We start from the raw sequence: 21,356 nt of genomic DNA, 5'->3' as shown, positions 1-21,356 counted from the left end.
TGGGGCCGGTTATTCTCCAGATGTCTGCAGAAGTCTGTAAATTGGCGCTGAGATCTTCAATGTAATAAATAATTATAATCGAGGACAGTGTCAGCGGATTTCTTGTTCTCACAGCATCTCAGCATCGTTTTCTTGACACTACATTAATGGCGACGAGGGTGCCCACCCAGGGATGCTACAACTGTAAAAATAAAGTATGTTTCAAGTATTTGGGAAATGTATTTCTACTTTGTATTTACAGCATTTTACTATTTGTTTGGCAGAACTGAAAGATTACCAACACAAGGTGGTCGGGAACGTGTTCTGTCTCCTGAACAGGAAACTGAAATCATGAACATGGTCCTAGAAAATAACGCCATAACATTACGGCAAATACAAAGAAAAATAATAGAAAACAATTAGATATTTCAAAATATTGATAGGGTAAGCTTATCAACACTGGACCGTGTCTTGCGCATAAATAATCTCAGGATGAAGCAGGTCTACAGGGTGCCATTTGAACGCAATTCAGAAAGAGTCAAAGAATTGCGATATAACTATGTGCAAGTGAGTCCTATACAATCCCACAATTGATGCATACTCTCAACACTGTATAAATTATACATATTTCAGTATTGTAATCATAATGTGACTTCACAATAGTGACCACTCCATGTCTATTTCTGATATTGTCATGTGTGTTTCAGAGAGTCCTTGAGCTAGAGGTGGCTGCAGTGGAGCACCAGTTCATCTTCATTGATGAGGTTGGATTCAACCTCACAAAAAGACGAAAGAGGGGAAGGAATATCATCGGCCAGCGTGCCATTGTTCAAGTCCCTGGCCAGCGCGGAGGGAACATCACAACGTGTGCAGCGATTACCCACCACGGCGTCGTCTATCACCATGCTACCCTTGGCCCCTACAACACCGCCCAAAGCGTATACCTCTTCTCCAAGCTATGGAAGACGCATGTGGAGATATAGCAGCTGATGCTTTTCATGGCTGGAATTGCCATGCTAGGCGATATTTCCCCCGCTGCTTGGCCAGGGAAAACATTGCTTGTGATGTGGATGAGGTGCTGTGGCCAGACCCCAACAGAAGAGAGGATGCAGCATAGTTTATTTTTATTTTGAATTTTTTTTACTGTAACTGTTACATTACAGTTTTTTCTGAATGCTTAAGCGCTAATCGTGATTCTTGTAGCACAATTTCTAAAACTATTAATATGTATAGAAAAACCACTCACTGAGTTTGCAAAACTAAAAGCACAAACACTGCTTTGCACTCAGTTTACAATTTTGTAACACACACTTTGCAAAACTGTAGGCACAATTCACTGCACAACACTCTTTTTGCAGAACTTTAAACACAACTCACTGCTTACACTCAATTACCAAATTTCCAACACACTCCTAGCAAAATTATACACATGTATGGCTATCATTAACACTATTTTGCCAACTGTCTGGCACACTTGCACATGTGAAAACTGTTGTAGATAATTAGTTCACTTTGCAATCAGCCTAAGCACTATAAATAAGCCACAGGTAAGCTGTCTGTGTGGAGTACAATAGAAGGAGCAGTAAGAGGGAGAAGAGGGAGAATCAGAGGAGGCCGAGGAGGCCAAGGGAGAGGACGTGGAGTTGAAGAAGTTGGAGGAAGAGGACGTGGAGTTGAAGAAGCGAGAGGGTTAGAGGAAGTTAGAGGAAGATGACAAGGAGGAGCAAGAAGAGGACGAGGAGGGGAAAGAGGAAGGGTAAGAAGAGTAAGAAATAGAATAACTGATGACATCAGAGCTACAATAGTGGACCATGTCATCAACCATGGGATGACCCTGAGGGAAGCTGGCCAACGGGTTCAGCCTAATTTGAGCCGCTACACTGTAGCAAGCATCATTAGGAAATTTTGAAATGAGAATCGGTAACTACTTTGTAGCACTGCCATACTCTAATGAGAAACACAACAGTACCATACATGCAAAAATACTGAAATTGTTACTTTACAGAATTGCTAGACGTCCAGATGTTGGGGGCAGAGGAAGAATGTTGACTCCAGAGCAAGAGACCCATATAGTGAACATGGTGATTGCCAATAATGCAATAAGACTGCGCGGAATACAGCAGCGCATAATTGATAATGACACCATCTTTCAAAATATACACAGTGTAAGTATTTTTGCACTAAGTCGTGTACTTGCGCGCCACAGAATAAGAATGAAGCAAATTTACAGAGTTCCTTTCGAGAGAAACACAGAACGTGTAAAGCAACTGCGATATGACTATGTGCAGGTAAGCTATAGTGTCATTGGTTCTGAATTTGGAAGTGCATACTGTAGTGCTGTGCATGGGCCTGATGTGTTGCATTTGTTTTGTCTTGTCTAGAGAGTGATGGAACTAGAAGCAGATGCCATGGGACATGAGCTACTTTTTGTAGATGAGGCCGGTTTTAACCTCAGTAAAACCAGGAGACGTGGCAGGAACATTATTGGACACCGTGCCATCATCAATGTCCCAGGACAACGTGGTGGTAACATAACCATGTGTGCAGCTATAAGCCAAAATGGTGTTGTTCACCATCATGCAACCTTAGGCCCATACAACACTGCACACATTATTGCATTCCTGGACACCTTACATGACATGCTCACTGTTCAGAGACCAGAGCATACCCGATATGTCATCATATGGGACAATGTTAGTTTCCATAGGGCTGCTTTGGTCCGCAACTGGTTTACAGACCACCCGTTCTTCATGGCACTCAACCTCCCTCCATACTCTCCATTCTTAAATCCCATCGAGGAGTTCTTCTCTGCCTGGCGCTGGAAAGTGTACGACCGTCATCCTCATCAACAGGTAGCCCTTTTACAGGCAATGGAGGAGGCATGTGGAGATATTGACCAGGCATCATGTCAGGCCTGGATACGGCATTCAAGGAGATATTCTCCCCGGTGCCTTGGACTGGAGGATATCGCATGCGATGTGGACGAAATTTTGTGGCCGGACCAAGAAAGACGACATGATGTAGGCTGATTGTTTTTCTTTTTTTTGTGAAATTACCTTTTTGTGTTTTGACTTTGTCTTGGTTTTGATGAGTGTGAATAAACACCAATACTTGAAGTTTGGATCCTTGTATGTTTACATGACACTATGACAAAAGTATGACCTCAAATTGACATCTGTACACAGAGAAAGCAAAAGCCAGATGTGTTTTGTATTCATACCATCAGTGTGTAGTTGGCACATTGTGTGCTTAGTAGATGATGGCTTGTGTTTACTGTTTGATACGAAAACACCATTTTTAAGAAGGTGTGAAGAGTTAATCTAGCGGTGTTCGCTTTTGCAAGAGAACTACAATGTTTTGATAATTGGGTGAAAGGTTTTCTTATTTGTGTGTAGAGTTTTGCAAAAATAGCCAATAGTTACAAAAAATGTGCTTAACCAATCAGAAAAAAATGTAAATTCTTCTGTTTTGTATGTAGACCACTGTATGTGCAACTTTGTGTTGTTTGGGAATGGGATGGACACTGTGTACATTGTTTTTGTGGGAAAAATGAAATATATTTGTTACCGTGTATTTGTGTGTTCTGAGTACACACTTATGTATGTACTGTCTGTAGTAATGGCAACACTGAACCAAAAAAAGGCCTAAGTCATTATGATGAATGGAGAAGAAGTGTTTTCCATTCATCATAGTGTTTTACATTGAGCACATCAGTGTTCAACTGGTTCTTATAAATGTCTATTCATATGATAGTTTGTGTGTGTCATTTGAAAACAAAATACAATTTTGATAAGAAATAACATTGTTTTGAATGTAAATTTTCATTTTGCTGGAGAATTGAGGGGTTTTGCCCATTGTGTGTGTGTTTTTTGATTTGTGTGTAGAGTTCTGAGAATATGAGGCATGCTTTCAGAAAATGTGTGTAAATAATCGAGAAAAACTGTAATAAACACTTTAGATGAAGGGGAAAAGGCCATATTATCTGTTGCTCAGGGCTATCTATTACCACATTGAAGTCTATATAAAAAAATTGCATCCAATGTAGCTATTTAATGTGTTTCTTTTACAATTGGGTCAACTGGCACTGAAGAATCACAAAAGTGTTTCGGGGAAGCAGAAGCTCATAGCGGATTTAATTCTCAATCTCTCTTCTGGTTGAATCTCTATTTAGTATCAGACCTCTGCCAGAATGTTTACCAAACAAAGGCTGGGGAGACTGAGGGCCGAGTTTCCCAAAAGACACAACCCAAGATTATAGCATTGATTTTACAAACAACTGGTTCATGATCCTGAAGGGTACGATCGTTTTCTTTTCTTTCCCTAGTTATTTTTTTATTTGAAAGATTATCTTGTCAATAGCACTCAAGTTTAAATACGTTTTTTGGGGGGTTAGATTGAGAATTTCAGAATGACTGTCACATCCTGGCTCTGGGGACTCTTAAATGTTGAGCCAGGGTTTGTAGTTTCTATGTTATGTTTTCTATGTTTAGTTTCTAGATCGTTTAGATCTATGTTGGCCAGGGTGGTTCCCAATCAGAGGCAGCTGTAGCTCGTTGTCTCTGATTGGGGACCATACTTAGGTAGCCTGTTGGCACTAGTGGGTTGTGGGATCTTGTTCTGTATAGGTATGTTGTTTGTATGCTACCTTGGACTTCACATTTTGTTTGTTGTTTTGTCGTGTGTTTAGTCGTTAATAAATATGAATGCATATCACGCTGCGCCTTGGTCCTTCTCGTTCATGAACGATCGTGACAGAAGATCCCACAAACTAAGAACCAAGCAGCGTGTCCAGGAGCAGACAGCCTGGACCTGGGAGGAGATCCTGGACGGGAAGGGATCCTGGACTTGGGAGGAGACAGTGGAGGCGCGCTATAGAGAGGAGCAGCAGCAACGCTGAAGGTGCCGGCCGAGAAGGAAGCCAGAGAGATAGCCCCAAAAACATTTTTTGGGGGGGCTAAAAGGGTGGTTGGCGGAGCCTAGTGTTAGAGCAGAGCCAACTCCCCGTACTCATGCAAGAAAGCGTGCGACTGGGCAGGCTCCGTGTTATGCAGAGCTACGAGTGTTCCGGCACAGTCCTGTACGTCCTGTGCTAGCACCACGCACGTGTTGTGCGAAGATGGGCATTCAGCCAGGACGGGGTGTGCCGGCTCAATGCTCGTGGTCTCCAGTATGCCTCCTCGGTCCCGTATATCCTGCGCCGGTGCTACGTACTGTACGCGTGCACAGCCCCGTACGTCCTGTGCTAATGCCTCACACATATTGTGTGGAAGTAGGCATCCAGCCAGGACGGGTTGTGTCAGCTCTCCGGTCGAGACCTCCAGTCCGCCTCCACAGTCCGGCCCAGCCCGTTCCTGCTCCCCGCACCAAGCCAGTGGTGCGTGTTCCCAGTCCGTCCCGGCCCGTTCCTGCTCCCCGCACCAAGACAGTGGTGCGTGTTCCCAGTCCGGTACGGCCCGTTCCTGCTCCCCACACCAAGCCAGTGGTGCGTGTTCCCAGTCCGGCCCGGCCCGTTCCTGCTCCCCGCACCAAGCCAGTGGTGCGTGTTCCCAGTCCGGCCCGGCCCGTTCCTGCTCCCCGCACCAAGCCAGTGGTGCGTGTTCCCAGTCCGGCCCGGCCCGTTCCTGCTCCACGCACCAAGCCAGTTGTGCGCGTCTCCAGCCCGGTCCGGCCTGTTCCTGTCCCTCGCACCAAGCCAGTGGTGCGCGTCGCCAGCCCGGTCCGGCCTGTTCCTGTCCCTCGCACCAAGCCAGTGGTGCGCGTCGCCAGCCCGGTCCGGCCTGTTCCTGTCTCTCGCATCAAGCCAGTGGTGCGCGTCGCCAGCCCGGTCCGGCCTGTTCCTGTCCCTCGCACCAAGCCAGTGGTGCGCGTCGCCAGCCCGGTCCGGCCTGTTCCTGTCTCTCGCATCAAGCCAGTGGTGCGCGTCGCCAGCCCGGTCCGGCCTGTTCCTGTCCCTCGCACCAAGCCAGTCTGTCACGCCCTGGCTCTGGGGACTCTTAAATGTTGAGCCAGGGTGTGTAGTTTCTATGTTATGTTTTCTATGTTTAGTTTGTAGATTGTTTAGATCTATGTTGGCCAGGGTGGTTCCCAATCAGAGGCAGCTGTAGCTCGTTGTCTCTGATTGGGGATCATACTTAGGTAGCCTGTTGGCACTAGTGGGTTGTGGGATCTTGTTCTGTATAGGTATGTTGTTTGTATGCTACCTTGGACTTCACGTTTCGTTTGTTGTTTTGTCGTGTGTTTAGTCGTTAATAAATATGAATGCATATCACGCTGCGCCTTGGTCCTTCTCGTTCATGAACGATCGTGACAATGACAAATGTGATCCAATTTCTAATCACTTTTAAGTAAGCGCTCACTGCTTATAGTCTGTTGGGAACTAGAGTCTGATGATGAAAAATACTTATTCTGCTCATCCATATTTCATTTTATGATTATGATACTCTCACAAGTATTTTTTACATTTTTATTGTATAGGAACCAACCACTATCATTAAACTACTATCAATCATTGATATGAGATCCAAGACACTTCAGCTGCAGTTTAGTAACCATGTGATAACATTTATATCCTTATATCACCAGCAGTTATTTTTTACATTTTAGTCATTTAGCAGACGCTCTTATCCAGAGCGACTTACAGTTAGTGAGTGCATACATTTTTCATACTGGCCCCCCGTGGGAATCGAACCCACAACCCTGGCACCATGCTCTACCAACTGAGCTACAGGAGACTAGTTATAATATATATTGCTTACTCATTCAATTCATCTCAAATATGAGCTTTCCTAACTGCAATGACATAATCCATCACTATGGCTCAATAACATGTCATAATATCTTCTTAACAGATTATTACTATGGGAGGAAGCTCCTGTACATTTCTAAATATTGTATTATTTTACGTGTTTTTCTTATTGTATTTTTTAATAAACGTTTTGTTTTTCATAACTTCTTAAATGCTTCTGAGTTAAAATATCTGTTGGTCTTGACCCACAGAGTTGCTGGACTAATGGCAAGTTAGTTAGTTTGACCTGGCTAGCTAGCTAGCTGGCTATGCGTTCATTTGAATGATGCATCAATAGCCTACAGCACCAGGAGGCTTCTAAGACAGCTTTTTGTTTCACCTGCCCCAGTTTCTGGAAGGATGTGGAGGTGTGAGGGGATACAGAGGTCTGACGGGGTGTAGCTTGTCTCGTAGGGTGTCTGTACCGGACTATGGCCGTTGTTTGGTGGTCTTTCTGGCACTTAACTTAGCATACCTACAGCCACCAAAGCATCACCCAGGTGGGTGCCACAGTTTCAGCAGTTGATAATCCAGCCCACCTATGGAGGACGAGGGTATGGCGAGGTCCCCGATGAAGAGCTCCGGGCCTGTCTATCTGACTGACGCTTCTCCCTCCCTGTACCGTCGACGCCCTCCACTACTACTACCTTGCTGAACTGCCTCAATACTATCAGCTATCACTATCAACACTGTCAGTTATCACTATCTACACTATCAATTATTACTATCAACTCTATCAGCTATCACTATAAACACTATCAGCTGACACTATCAACACTATCAGTTATCACTATCTACACTATCGATTATCACTATCAACACTATCAGCTATCACTATCATCATTATCAGTTATCACTATCTACACTATCAATTATCACTGTCAACCATATCAGCTGTCACTATAAACACTATCAGCTATCACTATCAACACTATCAGCTATCACTATCAACACTATCAGCTGTCACCATCAACACTATCAGCTGTCACTATAAACACTATCAGCTGTCACTATAAACACTATCAGCTATCACTATCAACACTATCAGCTATCACTATCAACACTATCAGCTGTCACCATCAACACTATCAGCTGTCACTATAAACACTATCAGCTGTCACTATAAACACTATCAGCTGTCACTATCAACACTATCAGCTATCACTATCAACACTATCAGCTGTCACTATCAACACTATCAGCTGTCACTATAAACACTATCAGCTGTCACTATCAACACTATCAGCTATCACTATCAACACTATCAGCTGTCACCATCAACACTATCAGCTGTCACTATAAACACTATCAGCTGTCACTATCAACACTATCAGCTGTCACTATAAACACTATCAGCTGTCACTATAAACACTATCAGCTGTCACTATCAACACTATCAGCTATCACTATCAACACTATCAGCTGTCACTATCAACACTATCAGCTGTCACTATAAACACTATCAGCTGTCACTATCAACACTATCAGCTGTCACTATAAACACTATCAGCTATCACTATCAACACTATCAGCTATCACTATCAACACTATCAGCTGTCACTATCAACACTATCAGCTGTTACTATCAACACTATCAGCTGTTACTATCAACACTATCAGCTATCACTATCAACACTATCAGCTGACACTATCAACACTATCAGCCGTGGAAGACCATCACCAAGTCAAAATCTGCCACCGCCAGAACCCACATTTTGTTTCTGTTTTGTTTTTTAAATTGTCTGATATTCTCTTTGTAATAAATAGTGCTATATAAACTAAATATGATGATGATGATTATTATTTCTCTCTTATTAACAGTTTATTAGCTGCTCATTTCAAAGCTTCCTCCATTAGCAGCTGCAATCAGAGTGGAGTAACACCCCATTAATGACAGCACTAAAGTGTTTGTAGGCGTTTAATTTAATTAGATTTTCACTTGCTCCTTCCTTGTATATATCAGAGATAGCCCCCGGCCAAGGTCACGAAGATGGTCTCCACCTCCTTCAGGTAATGGAAGGAATTTGTGAGGGTAGCATGTGCTTGAGAAATGTACAGTGGAAAAATCTAACATCAAAGAGCGAATGTAAATAGGATGTATGAAATTGTCATTGTGCACACATTCATCTTATACCACAGAAAGCAATTACATATATATTATTTATTTATTTGCCCTCTGTATTTTATTAATTATTCAAGATCAAACATCCAAGGTGCCTTTGCTGAAACATCTTGAGGCAGAAATCTGCATACCAAAGCTTTCCACTATTAACCGCAATAAGAATCATTCTCTTATGTGCATCAATAGGCTTCTTGACACACAGCTCAGCTTAGCAGTTGATTCTGCTCCAAGGTACTGTTGTCTGGATGCAAAAACACATTCACGCAAGGAAAAGACGGCTTAGCAGAAATAAACAATTCAAACCAGTTGTCCTGGATGTTGTTTGGATATTTCATATTTGCAATGAAACATATTAGCATACCTTTCTGGTTTGTTTTCATTTGAGTAGTCCGACAAATATTCATGCTGCCACCGTTAGAAATGCTTTACAGCATGAGCTGTTTATGTAGAACGAACTTGCATTGTAATTCCATGAGACAAACTTTGCTTTAGATGCCAGGGTAGTTAGACTAACTGTAATTACAAGTAGACCTCCCTTTAATTCATTCAAAATTTATAAATTGAATATCCCCTGAACAAATTAAAGTAGCAATCCCTTGATTAAATCAACGCAGCTCCAACACCCACACACAACCGCAGACAGGAAATGACTCTTACCTGTTCTTTAATATGAGCAGCGAACCACCTGTGTTAATTTCATCAACAAGAATAGTGACTAAAATGTTAGTCAAGCAGCTATTTTTCAGTGGCAATATACAAGATTATAACTGACTAAATAGAAAAAACTATAACTAAACGAAAATTATTTTTCATTTCCGTTCACTAAAACGAGACGAGACTAAATTATCTCTGTGACTAAAATCTGACTACTAAGTGGAATGGAAAAGAGTTTTTGGAGCGATTGAGAGCTTTTCAGTGATAAGCTCAATGAACATTATTCAGGTCTGTTCAGCAGTGGGAAGGACTTCACACCTGGCAAACATAACCTACATCAGCTGGTGAGCTATAATAATATAATAATATGCCATTTAGCAGACTCTTTTATCCAAAGCGACTTACAGTCATGCGTGCATACATTTTTGTGTATGGGTGGTCCCGGGGATCGAACCCACTACCTTGGCGTTACAAGCGCCGTGCTCTACCAGCTGAGCTACAGAGCTGCGGGGGAGCAAGCATTGCGCAGGCGACTCTCTCCACTGGGCACACAATAGTTGAATCAACATTGTTTCCACGTCATTTCAATAAAATTACTTTGAACCAACATGGAATAGAAGTTGAATTAATGTCTGTGCCCAGTGAGTCTTGCTTCGACGTAGCTAACCAGTCACCATCAGCCTTCTAGTTACCTACCCTTTGCCTGGCTAAGAAACACAAGCTGCTTTACAAAATTAAAAACAATAGCAGCATTGCGTTTAACAGTAAAACAACAGTCTAGCTATGTTTTTCTCTCCCTTGAGTATAGAAAAGTAGTCCGTCTTTGAATTTGCACTAATGCTCAACCCTCCCACTTTCCCCACTGCATTTTATAGCCAGGTTCTGTAGCCAATGTAGCCAAGTCTCCCTCTTTTCCTCAGAGAAAACAGCTTAAGAGATTACCGTTTAAAAGATATGACCCATATCATTTTACATTCATAAAGCATATCGTGGGCCGTTCTAACACTAGGCTACTTGTGGACCGGACCGTTAAACATTTGTTTAGGCTACACCTTGTTCAGTCATGTTACCTCATTAGCTAGCTAAAGCTAACAACCTGGGGTGCATTCGGCAGGACACAACGTTTTGGAATGTTCAGATAGAAATATGCTATGTAGAATAAAGATGCCACTTTGACATGTTGAATAAGGAACAACATCAGCTCTATTCATTGCCTTTCTATCTGCAACGTTCAAGATCGTTTTGCAACTGAACGTGGCCCTGGTAACATTACCAGTAGACTAGGCAACCATTCAGTGGAACAGAAAGAAAACAAACAATTGATTGACTAAATTCATCTTGCCACTACGCTATATCTGACTGGGTAGATACATTTTGAATTAATGTGGACTCAGTGACTCAGACTTGAGCACTTGGACCAGGACTCGAGCACTGGGACTCAAGATTCGACTCGTGACTCGACCATTGGTGACTCAGACTTGGACTCGGACTCGAGGAGAGGGGACTTGGGACTCCATTCGGACTCGAGATTTGATGACTTGACTACATCACTGGGTGAAACAGGCATTAGCTCCAGTTCAAAGTCATTAGCCCCGTTCTACTTTTTGACGTAAATGTGGCTGCGACGTCTGTGGAACGTTGATAACAATGGCAACGACGCGACTGAGCGATGGAGGTGCAATCCATACTACTTTGCCAATACTTTGTGACACCATCTGGGGATTGTGCTTCTCTCTCTCTCTCTCTCTCTCTCTCTCTCTCTCTGCACTTGTGTTTGTCTGGTTGTTTTGTACGTAATGTGTAATATCTATGTAGGCTGAATTAGGATTTTACATGGCCAGATAATTCTTATATATTCTTATATATGTTTGTCATATGTCTGCTGTTGGGAAGAGAATGAATAGGATGCTATGCAGAAAAATATGTTGGCAGGACAAGGCAATGTATGTTGGCAGGACAAGGCTATGTATGTTGGCAGGACAAGGCAATGTATGTAGGCAGGACAAGGCAATGTATGTTGGCAGGACAATGCTATGTATGTTGGCAGGACAAGGCAATGTATGTAGGCAGGACAAGGCAATGTATGTTTGTGCACATGGAAGTCAGTGATGTATGTTTACTATAGGTTAAATGAGGGAATACAAATGTGATGTGACTGAAATGAAAGGGCATTTAGTTGACTAAAATGTGACTAAAATGAAAGGGCATTTAGATGACTAAAATTGCTCACTTTGACCAAATAATTACTCAAATGACAAAGATATGCCTATGACTATGATATTTTAGTCAAATTGACTAAGACTAGACTAAATCTAAAATAAAAGTACCAACATCTCAGGCCATCATAATACAGTGAAAAAGGGCTTCAGATTTACACATAATTTCACTATACAACTCTTTTGCATTAGTTAATGTCTACCTTGTGTCCATCTTCCATATTGCATCTACAGATCATCACACAGCTGTGAAAGCAATATTTATTAAGGTCAATACAGAAATAGAGGCCTTTGGGGCCACGACCAAATGAGGGCAACTTGACTTGGTTCATCCTTTCAGGCATTTACGTTCTTAAAAAAAAACCTGTTGAAATACAAACCCTCAGACAGACACTTCCTGGTATGCTCATTGCTGTTGGTCATTCGTTTGTTTGTTTCTCCGCTTAACACCAATAGCAGTGCCAATGCCAATGCTCGACTGTACCCAATTTCTTTCATGAATCTGCCAAATTCCCATCACATAACATTGATAAACAACACCGACACTGTCCCGACCCACACCACCCAAGATTGCGTTTTAGCCAAAAAATGGCCAACCATGTGCAACACTGTCATATTTCAGCCAGAGGAGGCTGGTGTGAGGAGCTATAGGATGATGGGCTCATTGTAAAGACTGAAATAATAATATGGCATTTTTTTTGTGTGTATGGGTGGTCCCGGGGATCGAACCCACTACCTTGGCGTTACAAGCACCGTGCTCTACCATCCGAGCTACAGAGGACCAGAAATTGAGTAAAAGGAACGGTTCTCAAACACATCCAACATATGGAAACCACATGTTTGACTCCATTCCAATAATTCCATTCCAGCCATTACAATGAGCCCATCCTCCTATAGCTTCTCCAACCAGCCTCCTCTGATTTCAGCCTAATTCTCAGCATAATTCTGAATGTATGTTCCCAGATATAGACTATCAATTACTCTTCAGGTTTATAACCCCTCACAGAAATCCCCCCTGCATCAAAGGAGATGATGACTGATGACGGATGGCGGGAGACTTTTTAATGGCCCCAAAGAGCAACCTCATCGTAAAGGCTCAAAGCATACGACATAATTCAAACAGCAGACTTCTTATCGGCTTTAACAGGGACATCAGCTTATATGATTTTTACTGCCGATTACTTAATGCCTTAGAGATGAGAATGTTACGCAAGAAGTATCATAATCTCCAGCGCAGAGCATTGGAACGTCACAACAAGATGTCATCAGCCTACCAATGGGGTGGGTGTGTCCCAAATGGCACCCTATTCCCTTCATAGTTCACTACTTTAGTGCACTATAGGGAATCTTGGAAAGCAACCGTAGCTTTTCATCCCTTAATATCAGTTAGCTCGACCATCTTTCTAAATTACAGCAGCTGTCACGTACGTCTGGCTTATGCTTGTCTGTTGACTATAAGTAGATGATAAACTAATGCATGCATCTAGAGCAACACATTTACATTTTAGTCATTTAGCAGATGCTCTTATCCAGAGCGACTTACAGTTAGTTTATTTTTCATACTGGCCCCCCTTGGGAATCGAACCCACAACCCTGGCGTTGCAAACGCCATGCTCTACCAACTGAGCTACATCCCTGCTGGCCATTCCCTCCCCTACCCTGGACGACGCTGGGCCAATTGTGCGCCGCCCCATGGGTCTCCCGGTCGGGGCCGGCTACGACAGAGCCTGGATATATTACATTTTACTACACAACACAGAGGATACTGTCTGTCACCTTAGAATGCAGTATGAAGTTGGCTTCATTAATAATTGGTGAGAAGGCTAGCTACAATATGAGACCATCGATAGGGGAATTTGTGGCGGAAGATGTATTGCATTGAGTTTTCAGCTTCTGGCCCCAACATTGCTGTGATGGGATATTTAGAGGAGTTGCTACTTTCAACTAAGGCTTGAAGGAACTTGTGTGGCATATACAGTGCATTCGGAAAGTATTCAGACCCCTTCCCTTTTTCCACATTTTGTTACTTTCAGCCTTATTCCAATTCTCATCAATATACACACAATACCCCATAATGACAAAGTGAAAACAGTTTTTTAGAAAGTATTCAGTACTCTTTGCTGTGAGACTCAGGTGCATCAGTTGAAGCAGGCTGTCATGTGCCTTTTACTAAGGAGTGACTTCTGTCTGGCCACTCTACCATGAAGGCCTGATTGAGGGAGTGCTGCAGAGATGGTTGTCCTTCTGGAAGGTTCTCCCATCTCCACAGAGGAACTCTAGAGCTCTGACAGAATGACCATCGGGTTCTTGGTCACCTCCCTGACCAAGGCCCTTCTCCCCCGATTGCTCAGTTTGGCTGGACAGCCAGCTCTAAGAAGAGTCTTGGTGGTTCCAAACTTCTTCCATTTAAGAATGATGGAGGCCACTGTGTTCTTGGGGACCTTTAATGCTGTAGAAATCTTTTGGTACTCTTCCCCAGATCTGTGCCTCGACACAATCCTGTCTCGGCGCTCTACGGACAATTCCTTTGACCTCATGTCTTGGTTTTTGCTCTGACATGCACTGTCAACTGTGGGACCTTATATAGACAGGTGTGTGCCTTTCCAAATCATGTCCAATCAATTGAATTTACCACAGGTGGACTCCAATCAAGTTTTAGAAACATCTCAAGGATGATCAATGGAAACAGGATGAAACTGAGCTCAATTTCGAGTCTCATAGCAAAGGGTCTGAATACTTATGTAAATAAGGTGTTTCTGTTTTTTAAAAATCTATAAAACTGTTTTCGCTTTGTCATTATGGGGTATTGTGTGTAGACTGCAGAATACTTACGTAAATGTAATATATCAATTTTTTTAATTTTTATACATTTGCTAAAACTTATAAAAACCTGTTTTTGCTTTGGCATTATGGGATATTGTGTGTAGATTGATGAGGGGGGAAAAAAAACAATTTAATCAATTTTAGAATAAGGCTGCAATGTAACAAAATGTGGAAAAAGTCAAGGGCACTGTATTTTGAAATAAGGCTAGTATTTCATAGCTAGTATTGCTTTGAAATATTGAACTGAAAATATTATAATGTGTTAACCCTCTAGTTCTCTTAATTGTAGTTCTAACAGCTTATTGTGGTTTACCTTCCTAAAATCTATTTCATGTGCCACATAAATTCTCACCAAACCACAAAAGAAAATAATAATTGTATTGCTAATAACATCCTCAAGTCAAGCTGCAGTACATCATCAAGATGACCTCATTAACAATAACACAGGACCACCATCACCACCATCTGAAAGCTGAGTCTCTCCACTAGGGAGATAAACAGATAGACCAGGAAGTGGTTGAGCAGCGATCCAGGTCAGGGTGTCTGTGTTTGGGCACATCGAGGCCAGACCGTCTGCCTGTCTGAGCCACGCTCTGGTCTCAACAGCCGAATATATTAGCCTAATGAAATAGCACAACGTTCTCTGGCACAAGCTGTAAATTCACCCGCAGGGCTATATGGTGATAAAGTAGTGTAGCGCCCGCTGTACGAGGGGCACATAAAAGTTGGCTCAGATCATGTAATCGACATCGTACATCCAGCCTCACACTCCTAGGACATGGGCCTTCAGTTACGTTGTAGAGGCATTCTCTTTTCTGATTTCTGCCTTCTCAACATAAGCTGAAAGATAGTAACGACTGCACTGTATCGAGCCAGATTCACTTATTATTAACCATTTTACTAATGGGAGGAGTTACCCCAAGGCCCTTAGGTGAAATGGGGAGAACATTATGTTTACATTATATTAAGTGCTCTACTATGGGTGCAATTTTGCCATTAAAAGATACCAGTGAAAGAATGGATTATCGTCGACTTGAACCCTCCGTCATTGAAATATGCCTTTACAGTGTATCGGTAGTACAGGGATGTTACAGCACCAGATCAGGAAAAAGCCACTGCATCTGAGTCACAGGAAATGCTTCATACTATAAAATTGTCAGTACCAAATGTGTCTATGGGGGCCTATAGTGTGTGGGTAGAGCAGGGTTGTTATATGTCGCCAATTCAGGAAAAAGCCAATGCATCTAAACCATATACAATTCAATTTTTAATACCTTAGTAAATACCATTGTAATAGGAACTCGTCCTTCAATCATTCCAACCTTGAGCCCTTTGTCCACATTTTACAGAGTGTATTTTTTGTGTCAAAGTGTGGGTTGTTTCCTCTTCTGTGTCCCTATAGTCCTTATTTTCCTCGCCTCTTCTCCCTCCTGGCCACTAAGGTGGTCTCTTAGAGAGAGAGACAGAGAGTGAGAGAGAGAGAGAGAGAGAGAGAGAGAGAGAGAGAGAGAGAGAGAGAGAGAGAGAGAGAGAGAGAGAGAGAGAGAGAGAGAAAGAGAGAGAGAGAGAGAACGAAAGAGAACGAGAGAGAGAGAGAGAGCGAGAGAGAGAGAGAGAGAGAGAGAGAGAGAGAGAAATAAAGAGAGAGTTATATAAAGAGAGAGTTATATCCCCTCAGTGCTTTTGAATTTCTAACTTGACTCACTACGCTTTACTCCAGATCCTTCCATAGGGACCCTACATACAGCTGACTTCTTTTGGAGGCTAATCTTCCAAGTGACCATGAAATAAATGCACAGCAACAACAGATTGAATCAACTAAACCAAGCTCAGCCTATGGCAGTAGAGCAGCTGCTATCTCTTATCAAACACCTAGCCTTGGTGTCAAAGCATCGAAACAAGTGTCTTTAAGTCATCTGCTGAGACTGTTCCACATGGTCACGGCGGTAATGCTAGCTAAGGCTTTAATTAAAGGTTAGCCACAAAGAGGAGGAATGGGCAGGGATCAATAGCCGAACAGTTTAATGCGGTTTACACAATGTTCCCCAGTACTGGTTCATTGGCTTAATGAGAGTCTGAATTAGTGAAGCACCTCACGTAATTAAGCGCTGATATCCCTGGGGGGGGGGGGGGACATATTAAATCATCCAAAGCAACAGAAAAAGTGTTGGTTCAGCAAATTTGGACTATATGCACATCGGGAAGGAAGGTGTGACAAGAATAGCTTGATGAGGCCTCTTGAATTCCAGCCTGTATACAAGAGGCCTGTCGTAGTGTATTATTATTCAGTTTGATATATGGATAATTAAGGTGTAATTGTATGGATCGCCATGTAATGTATATTCGTGAGGCGCTGAAGCTGTGACCTCAGAAGAAGAATGATTATAGACCTATGAGAAGATTAGAGACATTCCAGTGAACAATGAAATCAGTTTTATGATGCAACATTCCTTCCTGGTTATGTGACACTCCAATCAGGACTTAAGATGGCCGTTTTGAACCGTGATGGAGGAGAGATGCCCATCAGCAATGTCTTAGTGGGTTGGTTTTATTCCACTGGATATCCCTGGTTTTGGTTTTGGTATTTCTCTTATTCAGTAGGGAGCATTTCCTTTCCTCCACCAGTCTATCATCAGCCCAGCGTCAGCATCGCTCTGTGCACATGTCCCTAATGATCTCCCAGAGGACATAGGCAGTCATACTGCTCATGATAAAAACATGTCAAACTTCCTCTCTTCTCTTACACCTCTCCTCCTGCCACACCTATCTGGTACACACAGTGTCTCCTCTCCTCCTCTCTCCTCCTCTCTTCTTACAGACATCCACTCTCCTTTATTCTGTGCATTGTTAAGTGCGACTCATTAGGTTGTTTTTGAACTTTCAATTTCTTCTCTCCTCATCTCTTTCTCTCTCCTCTCCTCCTCTGTCCATTCTCCTCTCCTCTCTCCTCTCCTCCTCTCCTCTCATCCTCTCCTCCCCTCCTCTCCTCCTCTCCTCCTCTCATCTCTCTCCTCTCCTCCTCTCCTCCTCTCCTCCTCTCCTTCTCTCCTCCTCTCATCTCTCTCCTCCTCTCATCTCCTCCTCTCCTCCTCCTCTCATCTCTCTCCTCCTCTCATCTCTCTCCTCTCCTCCTCTCCTCCCCTCCTCTTCTCATCTCTCTCCTCTCCTCCTCTCATCTCTCTCCTCCTGTCCTCCTCTCCTTTCTCTCCTCCTCTCATCTCTCTCCTCCTCTCATCTCTCTCCTCTCCTCCTCTCCTCCTCTCCTCTCCTCCTCCTCCTCTCCTCCTCTCTCCTCCTCTCATCTCTCTCCTCTCCTCCTCTCCTCCTCTCTCCTCCTCTCATCTCTCTCCTCTCCTCCTCTCTCCTTACACACCTTTATTCCGTGCGGCGTGCATTGTTAAGTGCTACCCATTTGTTTGTTTTTGAACCATCAATTCTCTGTACTTCCTGATTTATGGATTTCCTGTGACCATGTGTTTTTTTTACTAACCTACTTTTTGTACAAATTATAATTTTGAATAGTTATGCAACTTCAGATTTCTTTAAGCAGAATGGATTGGAGTGGCGCTATTATTTCGATGTATTTGTGTATCTTGAGTGGCCATGGGCCTTGACTGTTTTCCTGACATGTATTTTGAAGATGAGAGTGAATGTGAAGGAGAAAAATAAAGAGGAGGAGGAGGAGCTCCTTTATGAATGAAGCCATGGGCAGTATAACTCTATAGCCTGTTCCCCCACATTGTGGTGTGTGTCCTTGTTTCTATGGAGACGGAGAATGCAGCTGGAATCCTTCCAAAGCCAAGGTGACATTCTACTACGAACGAAAAAACGTTCAGCTTTCACAAGGTTTTTCTCCATTTGCTCCTTTACGTCCTGTCCTAGGCCTTGTCCTGTCCCTTTTTAGAGTTGTCAAGAGAATGAGCAGGCAAACACTGAGGTTGCCAATGGGCCACAGTTTTCTGAATCGTCGTGAGAAGGCTTTCATTTAGAATTCACGGTGTATGGAAAGTTGGAAACATACAGACATCGGATATGTTATTTTATTCCACATTGGGAATGGATGTGTTTCCTAATCAGCATCCAACTAAAGTTTTGATTCATATCATATTTTGAAATACCCTCAGGCACTGTCTCCTGATCAATGAGTATCTACGGCATTGGTTCTCCTCTCCTGGAGGAATAGATATTCGTATTGCTATCGTACTGTCTCCAACATTTCATTTAAAAATGTTAATAGAATTCAGATAGAATTCACAAGGGGGCTAAGTAATGCTGTCATACATGTGAGTTGTAGTTTTACTTCTTCCAAAATGTTTGTCTGTGTGTTCTTGTGTGTGTGCACGACTCAGCACAATCTAGTTGAATCAGCGTTGTTTCCACGTAGTAAAAAATACAAATCAATGTGATGATGTTGAATGAACCTAACCTGCGATAACATGCTTCAAATGTTTCTTGATTTCAAATTGAATTCACATTAGCTGACAACTCAATCAAATGTAAATCAAAACTAGATGTATGTGTACAGTGGGATGTGGGATGTATGACTGCACACAAAGGATGTCATTAACCAGGATAGGAAGAGAACCAATCACATGGTAATGTCACTGCACTGACGTTTTCATGTCCCAAAAGCGTTTAAGGAGTCGAGGCAGCCTCTCTTCTCTCTCCCCCTTGAGAGAGCACCTGTTTTGGTGTGTAATTGTTTAACACCCCCTGCCGCGTCGGAACAGTTTTCCATGTTGCTCCTCTCTTCTCCCATCAGTCCCTATCCTCCCCCAACTCACACACAAACTGAAAAACACACACACACTGGCACAGGCCCGCACAGGAAAAAACCCTGCTTAACAAATATCCTCTATCATTGATGCACGTTAACTCACTTTGAACTATACACATTATATAGAAATAATGACACGACACATAGCTTTTGTTTCTTATATCCCATAGATAACTTTATTACAGAAATGCACAATTACAGTCTTGACATGTGTTATCATTGTTTCTCTATTGAGTGCACGCTTCATAGTTGATGTTGTAACAGTCACTGGTATAATTTATCTCCATCATCTAATTTTATCGTTTAACCATTATTATTATTATTATTATTATTATTATTATTATTATTATTATTATTATTATTATTATTATTATTATTATTGGTGATGGATACAGGGAAATTCTTGAGGGAAACCTGTTTCAGTCTTCCAGAGATTTGAGACTGGGACGGAGGTTCACCTTCCATTAGGACAATGACCCTAAGCATACTGCTAAAGCAACACTTGAGTGGTTTAAAGGGAAACATATAAATGTCTTGGAATTGCCTAGTCAAAGCCCAGACCTCAATCCAATTGAGAATCTGTGGTATGACTTAAAGATTGCTGTACACCAGCGGAACCCATCCAACTTGAAGGAGCTGGAGCAGTTTTGCCTTGAAGAATGGGCAAAAATCCCAGTGGATAGATGTGCCAAGCTTATAGAGACATACCCCAAGAGACTTGCAGCTGTAATTGCTGCAAAAGGTGGCTCTACAAAGGATTGACTTTGGGGGGGTGAATAGTTATGCACGCTCAAGTTTTCAGTTTTTTTGTCTTATTTCTTGTTTGTTTCACACAAAGAAAATATTTTGCATCTTCAAAGTGGTAGGCTTGTTGTGTAAATCAAATGATACAACCCACCAAAAAAACATTTGAATTCCAAGTTGTAAGGCAACAAAATAGGAAAAATGCCAAGGGGGGTGAATACTTTCTCAAGCCACTGTAGTTGTCGGGTCGGGGATAACAGTTGTAGCTGTAACTGTAGTATTTTAGCTAACCCTAACCCTGATCCTAACCTTAACCTCATTCTACTAACCTGCTACATTAATTATCCTAACCTGCTGCATTAATTCTCCAAACCTGCTGTGTTAGTTCTCCTAACCTGCTACGTAAAGTAACTTCTGTCCATAGCGGGGTTAGGCTTTGCTAAAATGCTACAGTTGTCAACAAACCATCAGCCTCGACAAACCATCAGCCTCGACAAACTATCAGTCTCACGACATCGGCACCATGTCCGCAGCATGGAAGCCGGCTGTGTTCTGGTAAAGGAGGTCCGTGCGGAATTCCGCTACTAAAGTTTTTCATTTCAATTCATTTATTACATTTTTCTATTTTTAAAGCACTTAATTTTATTTTCTCAAGCTATAATTTGTATTTAACACATTTGAGTAATAAACCACATTGTTTATCAGTATTTCTCGTTGCCTCCTTTGTCACACTCGCACACACACACATGACCACGTGCACACACACACACCTTTCCCCTGTCGGTTGAGGCAGCTGTGATAATATGCCTACGTGCACAACTGCCGAGGCCAAAAGAGGCTCATTAGAATGACCTAAAATACCCGGGGGAAGAATTGCAGATGTTCTCTACGGAGGCAGAACAGTGGCCCGGGATACAAGAATAACCATCGCTCAGTGGTGTAAAGTACTTAAGTCATTTTTTGGGGGTATCTGTACTTTACTATTTATATTTTTGACAACTTTTAATATTACTTCACTACATTTCTCAAGAAAATATTGTACTTTTTACACCATACATTGTCCCTGACACCTAAAAGTACTCTATAACCTTTCGAATGCTTAGCAGGATGGGAAAATGGTCCAATGAACACACTTATCAAGGCAACATCCCTGGTCATCCCTAGTGCCCTCGTTTGGGTGTAGGGACTGATCAGAGCCTGAAGGTATGGAGGTGCCGTTCCCCTCACAGCTCCGTAGGCAAGCACCATGGTCTTGTA

The sequence above is a fragment of the Coregonus lavaretus genome (assembly GCF_964263955.1).
Source record: "Coregonus lavaretus genome assembly, chromosome: 17".
In the NCBI taxonomy this organism is placed as follows: domain Eukaryota; kingdom Metazoa; phylum Chordata; class Actinopteri; order Salmoniformes; family Salmonidae; genus Coregonus; species Coregonus lavaretus.
The sequence above is the reverse complement of the archived record's forward strand: the minus strand, read 5'-3'. Positions refer to the sequence as shown.